Source organism: Urocampus carinirostris, chromosome 1, assembly GCF_059441175.1.
Source record: "Urocampus carinirostris isolate Australia breed hairy pipefish chromosome 1, RoL_Ucar_1.0, whole genome shotgun sequence".
In the NCBI taxonomy this organism is placed as follows: Eukaryota; Metazoa; Chordata; class Actinopteri; order Syngnathiformes; family Syngnathidae; genus Urocampus; species Urocampus carinirostris.
The window spans coordinates 72611461-72625171 of record NC_142349.1 but is presented as its reverse complement, the minus strand read 5'-3'; the positions used below and the strand labels follow the sequence as shown (position 1 = coordinate 72625171).

At 47.7% G+C, this 13711-nt stretch overlaps 2 non-coding genes across 2 annotated transcripts; both read left to right on the top strand.

Annotated features, from left to right (window-relative positions):
* Positions 1–152: 152 nt before the first annotated feature.
* Positions 153–224, top strand: trnae-cuc (transfer RNA glutamic acid (anticodon CUC)). The gene has a single exon. It is a non-coding gene; the product is annotated as a tRNA-Glu (tRNA).
* A 12357-nt stretch (positions 225–12581) lies between these two features.
* Positions 12582–12653, top strand: trnae-cuc (transfer RNA glutamic acid (anticodon CUC)). Its single transcript has one exon. It is a non-coding gene; the product is annotated as a tRNA-Glu (tRNA).
* The last annotated feature ends 1058 nt before the right edge of the window (positions 12654–13711 follow it).

Below are 13711 nucleotides of genomic sequence, written 5' to 3'. Positions count from 1 at the left end.
TCCAGCACTCTCACTGCTGTGGCCCGGGTTCGATTGCCGGTCAGGTCTATTATAATAGTCGGAAAGACAGAAAATTCTTATTGGAGAAAGCATTGAAAGAGGTTCCTTTTATAGAATGGATTTGACGACAGTCAACTTTTTTTCTAGTAAAGTCCTTGGTGGTCTAGTGGCTAGGATCCAGCACTCTCACTGCTGTGGCCCGGGTTCGATTCCCGGTCAGGGAAACTATGACAGACAGACAGACAGACAGACAGACAGACAGACAATTCCTCTTGAGGAATTGGAAAGATGTTCCTTTTTCTAGAATGGGTTTTCCGACAGTCAACTTTTTTTCTAGTAAAGTCCTTGGTGGTCTAGTGGCTAGGATCCAGCACTCTCACTGCTGTGGCCCGGGTTCGATTCCCGGTCAGGTCTATTATAATAGACGGAAAGACAGAAAATTCTTATTGGAGAAAGCATTGAAAGAGGTTCCTTTTATAGAATGGATTTGACGACAGTCAACTTTTTTTCTAGTAAAGTCCTTGGTGGTCTAGTGGCTAGGATCCAGCACTTTCACTGCTGTGGCCTGGGTTCGATTCCAGGTCAGGAAAACTGTTACACGCAGATAGAAAATTCCTCTTGAGGAATTGGAAAGAAAATTGAAAGATGTTCCTTTTTCTAGAATGGGTTTTCCGACGGACGGACGGACGGACGGACGGACGGACGGACGGACGGACGGACGGACGGACGGACGGACGGACGGACGGACGGACGGACGGACGGACGGACGGACGGACGGACGGACGGACGGACGGACGGACGGACGGACGGACGGACGGACGGACGGACGGACGGACGGACGGACGGACGGACGGACGGACGGACGGACGGACGGACGGACGGACGGACGGACGGACGGACGGACGGACGGACGGACGGACGGACGGACGGACGGACGGACGGACGGACGGACGGACGGACGGACGGACGGACGGACGGACGGACGGACGGACAGACAATTCTTATTGGAGAAAGCATTGAAAGAGGTTCCTTTTATAGAATGGATTTGACGACAGTCAACTTTTTTTCTAGTAAAGTCCTTGGTGGTCTAGTGGCTAGGATCCAGCACTTTCACTGCTGTGGCCTGGGTTCGATTCCAGGTCAGGAAAACTGTTACACGCAGATAGAAAATTCCTCTTGAGGAATTGGAAAGAAAATTGAAAGATGTTCCTTTTTCTAGAATGGGTTTTCCGACAGTCAACTTTTTTCCTGTTCATTCCCTGATGGACTAGTGGCTAGGATCCAGCACTCTCACTGCTGTGGCCCGGGTTCGATTCCCGGTCAGGTCTATTATAATAGACGGAAAGACAGAAATTTTTTTATCGGAGAAAGCATTGAAAGAGGTTCCTTTTATAAAATGGATTTGACGACAGTCAACTTTTTTCTAGTAAAGTCCTTGGTGGTCTAGTGGCTAGGATCCAGCACTCTCACTGCTGTGGCCCGGGTTTGATTCCCGGTCAGGGAAACTATGACAGACAGACAGACAGACAGACAGACAGACAGACAGACAGACAGACAGACAGACAGACAGACAGACAGACAGACAGACAGACAGACAGACAGACAGACAGACAGACAGACAGACAGACAGACAGACAGACAGACAGACAGACAGACAGACAGACAGACAGACAGACAGACAGACAGACAGACAGACAGACAGACAGACAGACAGACAGACAGACAGACAGACAGACAGACAGACAGACAGACAGACAGACAGACAGACAGACAGACAGACAGACAGACAGACAGACAGACAATTCTTATTGGAGAAAGCATTGAAAGAGGTTCCTTTTATAGAATGGATTTGACGACAGTCAACTTTTTTTCTAGTAAAGTCCTTGGTGGTCTAGTGGCTAGGATCCAGCACTTTCACTGCTGTGGCCTGGGTTCGATTCCAGGTCAGGAAAACTGTTACACGCAGATAGAAAATTCCTCTTGAGGAATTGGAAAGAAAATTGAAAGATGTTCCTTTTTCTAGAATGGGTTTTCCGACAGTCAACTTTTTTCCTGTTCATTCCCTGATGGACTAGTGGCTAGGATCCAGCACTCTCACTGCTGTGGCCCGGGTTCGATTCCCGGTCAGGTCTATTATAATAGACGGAAAGACAGAAAATTCTTATTGGAGAAAGCATTGAAAGAGGTTCCTTTTTCTAGAATGGGTTTTCCGACAGTCAACTTTTTTTCTAGTAAAGTCCTTGGTGGTCTAGTGGCTAGGATCCAGCACTTTCACTGCTGTGGCCTGGGTTCGATTCCAGGTCAGGTCTATTATTATAGACGGAAAGACAGAAAATTCTTATTGGAGAAAGCATTGAAAGAGGTTCCTTTTATAGAATGGATTTGACGACAGTCAACTTTTTTTCTAGTAAAGTCCTTGGTGGTCTAGTGGCTAGGATTCAGCACTTTCACTGCTGTGGCCTGGGTTCGATTCCAGGTCAGGGAAACTGTTACACGCAGATAGAAAATTCCTCTTGAGGAATTGGAATGAACATTGAAAGAGGTTCCTTTTTCTAGAATGGGTTTTCCGACAGTCAACTTTTTTTCTAGTAAAGTCCTTGGTGGTCTAGTGGCTAGGATCCAGCACTCTCACTGCTGTGGCCCGGGTTCGATTCCCGGTCAGGTCTATTATAATAGACGGAAAGACAGAAATTTTTTTATCGGAGAAAGCATTGAAAGAGGTTCCTTTTATAAAATGGATTTGACGACAGTCAACTTTTTTCTAGTAAAGTCCTTGGTGGTCTAGTGGCTAGGATCCAGCACTCTCACTGCTGTGGCCCACTCTCACTGCTGTGGCCCGGGTTTGATTCCCGGTCAGGGAAACTATGACAGACAGACAGACAGACAGACAGACAGACAGACAGACAGACAGACAGACAGACAGACAGACAGACAGACAGACAGACAGACAGACAGACAGACAGACAGACAGACAGACAGACAGACAGACAGACAGACAGACAGACAGACAGACAGACAGACAGACAGACAGACAGACAGACAGACAGACAGACAGACAGACAGACAGACAGACAGACAGACAGACAGACAGACAGACAGACAGACAGACAGACAGACAGACAGACAGACAGACAGACAGACAGACAGACAGACAGACAGACAGACAGACAGACAGACAGACAGACAGACAGACAGACAGACAGACAGACAGACAGACAGACAGACAGACAGACAGACAGACAGACAGACAGACAGACAGACAGACAGACAGACAGACAGACAGACAGACAGACAGACAGACAGACAGACAGACAGACAGACAGACAGACAGACAGACAGACAGACAGACAGACAGACAGACAGACAGACAGACAGACAGACAGACAGACAGACAGACAGACAGACAGACAGACAGACAGACAGACAGACAGACAGACAGACAGACAGACAGACAGACAGACAGACAGACAGACAGACAGACAGACAGACAGACAGACAGACAGACAGACAGACAGACAGACAGACAGACAGACAGACAGACAGACAGACAGACAGACAGACAGACAGACAGACAGACAGACAGACAGACAGACAGACAGACAGACAGACAGACAGACAGACAGACAGACAGACAGACAGACAGACAGACAGACAGACAGACAGACAGACAGACAGACAGACAGACAGACAGACAGACAATTCTTATTGGAGAAAGCATTGAAAGAGGTTCCTTTTATAGAATGGATTTGACGACAGTCAACTTTTTTTCTAGTAAAGTCCTTGGTGGTCTAGTGGCTAGGATCCAGCACTTTCACTGCTGTGGCCTGGGTTCGATTCCAGGTCAGGAAAACTGTTACACGCAGATAGAAAATTCCTCTTGAGGAATTGGAAAGAAAATTGAAAGATGTTCCTTTTTCTAGAATGGGTTTTCCGACAGTCAACTTTTTTCCTGTTCATTCCCTGATGGACTAGTGGCTAGGATCCAGCACTCTCACTGCTGTGGCCCGGGTTCGATTCCCGGTCAGGTCTATTATAATAGACGGAAAGACAGAAAATTCTTATTGGAGAAAGCATTGAAAGAGGTTCCTTTTTCTAGAATGGGTTTTCCGACAGTCAACTTTTTTTCTAGTAAAGTCCTTGGTGGTCTAGTGGCTAGGATCCAGCACTTTCACTGCTGTGGCCTGGGTTCGATTCCAGGTCAGGTCTATTATTATAGACGGAAAGACAGAAAATTCTTATTGGAGAAAGCATTGAAAGAGGTTCCTTTTATAGAATGGATTTGACGACAGTCAACTTTTTTTCTAGTAAAGTCCTTGGTGGTCTAGTGGCTAGGATTCAGCACTTTCACTGCTGTGGCCTGGGTTCGATTCCAGGTCAGGGAAACTGTTACACGCAGATAGAAAATTCCTCTTGAGGAATTGGAATAAAGAGGTTCCTTTTTCTAGAATGGGTTTTCCGACAGTCAACTTTTTTTCTAGTAAAGTCCTTGGTGGTCTAGTGGCTAGGATCCAGCACTCTCACTGCTGTGGCCCGGGTTCGATTCCCGGTCAGGTCTATTATAATAGACGGAAAGACAGAATTTTTTTTATCGGAGAAAGCATTGAAAGAGGTTCCTTTTATAAAATGGATTTGACGACAGTCAACTTTTTTCTAGTAAAGTCCTTGGTGGTCTAGTGGCTAGGATCCAGCACTCTCACTGCTGTGGCCCGGGTTTGATTCCCGGTCAGGGAAACTATGACAGACAGACAGACAGACGGACGGACGGACGGACGGACGGACGGACGGACGGACGGACGGACGGACGGACGGACGGACGGACGGACGGACGGACGGACGGACGGACGGACGGACGGACGGACGGACGGACGGACGGACGGACGGACGGACGGACGGACGGACGGACGGACGGACGGACGGACGGACGGACGGACGGACGGACGGACGGACGGACGGACGGACGGACGGACGGACGGACGGACGGACGGACGGACGGACGGACGGACAGACAGACAGACAGACAGACAGACAATTCTTATTGGAGAAAGCATTGAAAGAGGTTCCTTTTATAGAATGGATTTGACGACAGTCAACTTTTTTTCTAGTAAAGTCCTTGGTGGTCTAGTGGCTAGGATCCAGCACTTTCACTGCTGTGGCCTGGGTTCGATTCCAGGTCAGGAAAACTGTTACACGCAGATAGAAAATTCCTCTTGAGGAATTGGAAAGAAAATTGAAAGATGTTCCTTTTTCTAGAATGGGTTTTCCGACAGTCAACTTTTTTCCTGTTCATTCCCTGATGGACTAGTGGCTAGGATCCAGCACTCTCACTGCTGTGGCCCGGGTTCGATTCCCGGTCAGGTCTATTATAATAGACGGAAAGACAGAAATTTTTTTATCGGAGAAAGCATTGAAAGAGGTTCCTTTTATAAAATGGATTTGACGACAGTCAACTTTTTTCTAGTAAAGTCCTTGGTGGTCTAGTGGCTAGGATCCAGCACTCTCACTGCTGTGGCCCGGGTTTGATTCCCGGTCAGGGAAACTATGACAGACAGACAGACAGACAGACAGACAGACAGACAGACAGACAGACAGACAGACAGACAGACAGACAGACAGACAGACAGACAGACAGACAGACAGACAGACAGACAGACAGACAGACAGACAGACAGACAGACAGACAGACAGACAGACAGACAGACAGACAGACAGACAGACAGACAGACAGACAGACAGACAGACAGACAGACAGACAGACAGACAGACAGACAGACAGACAGACAGACAGACAGACAGACAGACAGACAGACAGACAGACAGACAGACAGACAGACAGACAGACAGACAGACAGACAGACAGACAGACAGACAGACAGACAGACAGACAGACAGACAGACAGACAGACAGACAGACAGACAGACAGACAGACAGACAGACAGACAGACAGACAGACAGACAGACAGACAGACAGACAGACAGACAGACAGACAGACAGACAGACAGACAGACAGACAGACAGACAGACAGACAGACAGACAGACAGACAGACAGACAGACAGACAGACAGACAGACAGACAGACAGACAGACAGACAGACAGACAGACAGACAGACAGACAGACAGACAGACAGACAGACAGACAGACAGACAGACAGACAGACAGACAGACAGACAGACAGACAGACAGACAATTCTTATTGGAGAAAGCATTGAAAGAGGTTCCTTTTATAGAATGGATTTGACGACAGTCAACTTTTTTTCTAGTAAAGTCCTTGGTGGTCTAGTGGCTAGGATCCAGCACTTTCACTGCTGTGGCCTGGGTTCGATTCCAGGTCAGGAAAACTGTTACACGCAGATAGAAAATTCCTCTTGAGGAATTGGAAAGAAAATTGAAAGATGTTCCTTTTTCTAGAATGGGTTTTCCGACAGTCAACTTTTTTCCTGTTCATTCCCTGATGGACTAGTGGCTAGGATCCAGCACTCTCACTGCTGTGGCCCGGGTTCGATTCCCGGTCAGGTCTATTATAATAGACGGAAAGACAGAAAATTCTTATTGGAGAAAGCATTGAAAGAGGTTCCTTTTTCTAGAATGGGTTTTCCGACAGTCAACTTTTTTTCTAGTAAAGTCCTTGGTGGTCTAGTGGCTAGGATCCAGCACTTTCACTGCTGTGGCCTGGGTTCGATTCCAGGTCAGGTCTATTATTATAGACGGAAAGACAGAAAATTCTTATTGGAGAAAGCATTGAAAGAGGTTCCTTTTATAGAATGGATTTGACGACAGTCAACTTTTTTTCTAGTAAAGTCCTTGGTGGTCTAGTGGCTAGGATTCAGCACTTTCACTGCTGTGGCCTGGGTTCGATTCCAGGTCAGGGAAACTGTTACACGCAGATAGAAAATTCCTCTTGAGGAATTGGAATGAACATTGAAAGAGGTTCCTTTTTCTAGAATGGGTTTTCCGACAGTCAACTTTTTTTCTAGTAAAGTCCTTGGTGGTCTAGTGGCTAGGATCCAGCACTCTCACTGCTGTGGCCCGGGTTCGATTCCCGGTCAGGTCTATTATAATAGACGGAAAGACAGAAATTTTTTTATCGGAGAAAGCATTGAAAGAGGTTCCTTTTATAAATTTCTAGTAAAGTCCTTGGTGGTCTAGTGGCTAGGATCCAGCACTCTCACTGCTGTGGCCCGGGTTTGATTCCCGGTCAGGGAAACTATGACAGACAGACAGACAGACAGACAGACAGACAGACAGACAGACAGACAGACAGACAGACAGACAGACAGACAGACAGACAGACAGACAGACAGACAGACAGACAGACAGACAGACAGACAGACAGACAGACAGACAGACAGACAGACAGACAGACAGACAGACAGACAGACAGACAGACAGACAGACAGACAGACAGACAGACAGACAGACAGACAGACAGACAGACAGACAGACAGACAGACAGACAGACAGACAGACAGACAGACAGACAGACAGACAGACAGACAGACAGACAGACAGACAGACAGACAGACAGACAGACAGACAGACAGACAGACAGACAGACAGACAGACAGACAGACAGACAGACAGACAGACAGACAGACAGACAGACAGACAGACAGACAGACAGACAGACAGACAGACAGACAGACAGACAGACAGACAGACAGACAGACAGACAGACAGACAGACAGACAGACAGACAGACAGACAGACAGACAGACAGACAGACAGACAGACAGACAGACAGACAGACAGACAGACAGACAGACAGACAGACAGACAGACAGACAGACAGACAGACAGACAGACAGACAGACAGACAGACAGACAGACAGACAGACAGACAGACAGACAGACAGACAGACAGACAGACAGACAGACAGACAGACAGACAGACAGACAGACAGACAGACAGACAGACAGACAGACAGACAGACAGACAGACAGACAGACAGACAGACAGACAGACAGACAGACAGACAGACAGACAGACAGACAGACAGACAGACAGACAGACAGACAGACAGACAGACAGACAGACAGACAGACAGACAGACAGACAGACAGACAGACAGACAGACAGACAGACAGACAGACAGACAGACAGACAGACAGACAGACAGACAGACAGACAGACAGACAGACAGACAGACAGACAGACAGACAGACAGACAGACAGACAGACAGACAGACAGACAGACAGACAGACAGACAGACAGACAGACAGACAGACAGACAGACAGACAGACAGACAGACAGACAGACAGACAGACAGACAGACAGACAGACAGACAGACAGACAGACAGACAGACAGACAGACAGACAGACAGACAGACAGACAGACAGACAGACAGACAGACAGACAGACAGACAGACAGACAGACAGACAGACAGACAGACAGACAGACAGACAGACAGACAGACAGACAGACAGACAGACAGACAGACAGACAGACAGACAGACAGACAGACAGACAGACAGACAGACAGACAGACAGACAGACAGACAGACAGACAGACAGACAGACAGACAGACAGACAGACAGACAGACAGACAGACAGACAGACAGACAGACAGACAGACAGACAGACAGACAGACAGACAGACAGACAGACAGACAGACAGACAGACAGACAGACAGACAGACAGACAGACAGACAGACAGACAGACAGACAGACAGACAGACAGACAGACAGACAGACAGACAGACAGACAGACAGACAGACAGACAGACAGACAGACAGACAGACAGACAGACAGACAGACAGACAGACAGACAGACAGACAGACAGACAGACAGACAGACAGACAGACAGACAGACAGACAGACAGACAGACAGACAGACAGACAGACAGACAGACAGACAGACAGACAGACAGACAGACAGACAGACAGACAGACAGACAGACAGACAGACAGACAGACAGACAGACAGACAGACAGACAGACAGACAGACAGACAGACAGACAGACAGACAGACAGACAGACAATTCTTATTGGAGAAAGCATTGAAAGAGGTTCCTTTTATAGAATGGATTTGACGACAGTCAACTTTTTTTCTAGTAAAGTCCTTGGTGGTCTAGTGGCTAGGATCCAGCACTTTCACTGCTGTGGCCTGGGTTCGATTCCAGGTCAGGAAAACTGTTACACGCAGATAGAAAATTCCTCTTGAGGAATTGGAAAGAAAATTGAAAGATGTTCCTTTTTCTAGAATGGGTTTTCCGACAGTCAACTTTTTTCCTGTTCATTCCCTGATGGACTAGTGGCTAGGATCCAGCACTCTCACTGCTGTGGCCCGGGTTCGATTCCCGGTCAGGTCTATTATAATAGACGGAAAGACAGAAAATTCTTATTGGAGAAAGCATTGAAAGAGGTTCCTTTTTCTAGAATGGGTTTTCCGACAGTCAACTTTTTTTCTAGTAAAGTCCTTGGTGGTCTAGTGGCTAGGATCCAGCACTTTCACTGCTGTGGCCTGGGTTCGATTCCAGGTCAGGTCTATTATTATAGACGGAAAGACAGAAAATTCTTATTGGAGAAAGCATTGAAAGAGGTTCCTTTTATAGAATGGATTTGACGACAGTCAACTTTTTTTCTAGTAAAGTCCTTGGTGGTCTAGTGGCTAGGATTCAGCACTTTCACTGCTGTGGCCTGGGTTCGATTCCAGGTCAGGGAAACTGTTACACGCAGATAGAAAATTCCTCTTGAGGAATTGGAATGAACATTGAAAGAGGTTCCTTTTTCTAGAATGGGTTTTCCGACAGTCAACTTTTTTTCTAGTAAAGTCCTTGGTGGTCTAGTGGCTAGGATCCAGCACTCTCACTGCTGTGGCCCGGGTTCGATTCCCGGTCAGGTCTATTATAATAGACGGAAAGACAGAAATTTTTTTATCGGAGAAAGCATTGAAAGAGGTTCCTTTTATAAAATGGATTTGACGACAGTCAACTTTTTTCTAGTAAAGTCCTTGGTGGTCTAGTGGCTAGGATCCAGCACTCTCACTGCTGTGGCCCGGGTTTGATTCCCGGTCAGGGAAACTATGACAGACAGACAGACAGACAGACAGACAGACAGACAGACAGACAGACAGACAGACAGACAGACAGACAGACAGACAGACAGACAGACAGACAGACAGACAGACAGACAGACAGACAGACAGACAGACAGACAGACAGACAGACAGACAGACAGACAGACAGACAGACAGACAGACAGACAGACAGACAGACAGACAGACAGACAGACAGACAGACAGACAGACAGACAGACAGACAGACAGACAGACAGACAGACAGACAGACAGACAGACAGACAGACAGACAGACAGACAGACAGACAGACAGACAGACAGACAGACAGACAGACAGACAGACAGACAGACAGACAGACAGACAGACAGACAGACAGACAGACAGACAGACAGACAGACAGACAGACAGACAGACAGACAGACAGACAGACAGACAGACAGACAGACAGACAGACAGACAGACAGACAGACAGACAGACAGACAGACAGACAGACAGACAGACAGACAGACAGACAGACAGACAGACAGACAGACAGACAGACAGACAGACAGACAGACAGACAGACAGACAGACAGACAGACAGACAGACAGACAGACAGACAGACAGACAGACAGACAGACAGACAGACAGACAGACAGACAGACAGACAGACAGACAGACAGACAGACAGACAGACAGACAGACAGACAGACAGACAGACAGACAGACAGACAGACAGACAGACAGACAGACAGACAGACAGACAGACAGACAGACAGACAGACAGACAGACAATTCTTATTGGAGAAAGCATTGAAAGAGGTTCCTTTTATAGAATGGATTTGACGACAGTCAACTTTTTTTCTAGTAAAGTCCTTGGTGGTCTAGTGGCTAGGATCCAGCACTTTCACTGCTGTGGCCTGGGTTCGATTCCAGGTCAGGAAAACTGTTACACGCAGATAGAAAATTCCTCTTGAGGAATTGGAAAGAAAATTGAAAGATGTTCCTTTTTCTAGAATGGGTTTTCCGACAGTCAACTTTTTTCCTGTTCATTCCCTGATGGACTAGTGGCTAGGATCCAGCACTCTCACTGCTGTGGCCCGGGTTCGATTCCCGGTCAGGTCTATTATAATAGACGGAAAGACAGAAAATTCTTATTGGAGAAAGCATTGAAAGAGGTTCCTTTTTCTAGAATGGGTTTTCCGACAGTCAACTTTTTTTCTAGTAAAGTCCTTGGTGGTCTAGTGGCTAGGATCCAGCACTTTCACTGCTGTGGCCTGGGTTCGATTCCAGGTCAGGTCTATTATTATAGACGGAAAGACAGAAAATTCTTATTGGAGAAAGCATTGAAAGAGGTTCCTTTTATAGAATGGATTTGACGACAGTCAACTTTTTTTCTAGTAAAGTCCTTGGTGGTCTAGTGGCTAGGATTCAGCACTTTCACTGCTGTGGCCTGGGTTCGATTCCAGGTCAGGGAAACTGTTACACGCAGATAGAAAATTCCTCTTGAGGAATTGGAATGAACATTGAAAGAGGTTCCTTTTTCTAGAATGGGTTTTCCGACAGTCAACTTTTTTTCTAGTAAAGTCCTTGGTGGTCTAGTGGCTAGGATCCAGCACTCTCACTGCTGTGGCCCGGGTTCGATTCCCGGTCAGGTCTATTATAATAGACGGAAAGACAGAAATTTTTTTATCGGAGAAAGCATTGAAAGAGGTTCCTTTTATAAAATGGATTTGACGACAGTCAACTTTTTTCTAGTAAAGTCCTTGGTGGTCTAGTGGCTAGGATCCAGCACTCTCACTGCTGTGGCCCGGGTTTGATTCCCGGTCAGGGAAACTATGACAGACAGACAGACAGACAGACGGACGGACGGACGGACGGACGGACGGACGGACGGACGGACGGACGGACGGACGGACGGACGGACGGACGGACGGACGGACGGACGGACGGACGGACGGACGGACGGACGGACGGACGGACGGACGGACGGACGGACGGACGGACGGACGGACGGACGGACGGACGGACGGACGGACGGACGGACGGACGGACGGACGGACGGACGGACGGACGGACGGACGGACGGACGGACGGACGGACGGACGGACGGACGGACGGACGGACAGACAGACAATTCTTATTGGAGAAAGCATTGAAAGAGGTTCTTTTTATAGAATGGATTTGACGACAGTCAACTTTTTTTCTAGTAAAGTCCTTGGTGGTCTAGTGGCTAAGATCCAGCACTTTCACTGCTGTGGCCCGGGTTCGATTCCAGGTCAGGGAAACTGTTACACGCAGATAGAAAATTCCTCTTGAGGAATTGGAAAGAAAATTGAAAGATGTTCCTTTTTCTAGAATGGGTTTTCCGACAGTCAACTTTTTTCCTGTTCATTCCCTGATGGACTAGTGGCTAGGATCCAGCACTCTCACTGCTGTGGCCCGGGTTCGATTGCCGGTCAGGTCTATTATAATAGTCGGAAAGACAGAAAATTCTTATTGGAGAAAGCATTGAAAGAGGTTCCTTTTATAGAATGGATTTGACGACAGTCAACTTTTTTTCTAGTAAAGTCCTTGGTGGTCTAGTGGCTAGGATCCAGCACTCTCACTGCTGTGGCCCGGGTTCGATTCCCGGTCAGGGAAACTATGACAGACAGACAGACAGACAGACAGACAGACAGACAATTCCTCTTGAGGAATTGGAAAGATGTTCCTTTTTCTAGAATGGGTTTTCCGACAGTCAACTTTTTTTCTAGTAAAGTCCTTGGTGGTCTAGTGGCTAGGATCCAGCACTCTCACTGCTGTGGCCCGGGTTCGATTCCCGGTCAGGTCTATTATAATAGACGGAAAGACAGAAAATTCTTATTGGAGAAAGCATTGAAAGAGGTTCCTTTTATAGAATGGATTTGACGACAGTCAACTTTTTTTCTAGTAAAGTCCTTGGTGGTCTAGTGGCTAGGATCCAGCACTTTCACTGCTGTGGCCTGGGTTCGATTCCAGGTCAGGAAAACTGTTACACGCAGATAGAAAATTCCTCTTGAGGAATTGGAAAGAAAATTGAAAGATGTTCCTTTTTCTAGAATGGGTTTTCCGACAGACAGACGGACGGACGGACGGACGGACGGACGGACGGACGGACGGACGGACGGACGGACGGACGGACGGACGGACGGACGGACGGACGGACGGACGGACGGACGGACGGACGGACGGACGGACGGACGGACGGACGGACGGACGGACGGACGGACGGACGGACGGACGGACGGACGGACGGACGGACGGACGGACGGACGGACGGACGGACGGACGGACGGACGGACGGACGGACGGACGGACGGACGGACGGACGGACGGACGGACGGACGGACGGACGGACGATTCTTATTGGAGAAAGCATTGAAAGAGGTTCTTTTTATAGAATGGATTTGACGACAGTCAACTTTTTTTCTAGTAAAGTCCTTGGTGGTCTAGTGGCTAAGATCCAGCACTTTCACTGCTGTGGCCCGGGTTCGATTCCAGGTCAGGGAAACTGTTACACGCAGATAGAAAATTCCTCTTGAGGAATTGGAAAGAAAATTGAAAGATGTTCCTTTTTCTAGAATGGGTTTTCCGACAGTCAACTTTTTTCCTGTTCATTCCCTGATGGACTAGTGGCTAGGATCCAGCACTCTCACTGCTGTGGCCCGGGTTCGATTCCC